The sequence below is a fragment of the Octopus bimaculoides genome, chromosome 16 (assembly GCF_001194135.2).
Source record: "Octopus bimaculoides isolate UCB-OBI-ISO-001 chromosome 16, ASM119413v2, whole genome shotgun sequence".
Lineage (NCBI taxonomy): Eukaryota > Metazoa > Mollusca > Cephalopoda > Octopoda > Octopodidae > Octopus > Octopus bimaculoides.
This window is the reverse complement of record NC_068996.1, coordinates 25,105,644-25,106,537: the sequence shown is the minus strand read 5'-3', so window position 1 is coordinate 25,106,537 and position 894 is coordinate 25,105,644.

Sequence of the window (894 nt, the reverse complement as noted above, 5' to 3'; positions counted from 1 at the left end):
GAGCATGGCCGTTGCCAGTACCGCCTGACTGGCCTTCGTGCGGGTGACACATAAAAGCACCTACTACACTCTCTGAGTGGTTGGCGTTAGGAAGGGCATCCAGCTGTAGAAACTCTGCCAAATGAGATTGGAACCTGGTGTTGCCATCCGGTTTCACCAGTCCTCAATCAAATTGTCCAACCTATGCTAGCATGGAAAGTGGACGTTAAACGATGATGATGATGATGATGATGATATATATATATAGGTGCAGGCACATGGTTCCGGGCTCAGTCCCACTGTGTGGAACCTTAGGCAAGTGTCTTCTACTGTAGCCTCAGGCCAACCAAACCCTTGTGAATGGATTTAGTAGATGGAAACTGAAAGAAGACTATTGTGTGTGTGTGTATTAGGTCGTCAAGTTGTAGTAAGGTATATGGTAAACTTTTGACAGCTGCTCATTTTGTGCCATTATTATATTTTGGCAATCTTAATTTTTTGTTAGAAAGCTGACACATATATTTCTTTATTCTAATTCATTTTGTGCTTTATAAAGTATTTATAAATCATTTTTTTGCTATATAAATATGCTCATCAGAAGTAGCCAACATGGTAGTCGACATTCCTTTCCATGTCGCTTACCTGTGATGAGCGTATTTATATAATTAGATTGTTACCTAACACTCATTGTATTTTTTTCACAAAACCAATTGGTAAGACCAGGCGCGATGGATATCTAATACTATAAAATTCAGATAATATATATATATATATATATATATATATACAATTAAACCTTGGGAGAGGTATTATGCCGGTAATAAACACACGCACTGGTTCAGTCCTTTATTAATTTATATAGTTTTTTGTTAAATTATTTCATTGCACTCTTGCAATCTCTTCAGTAACTTGTCT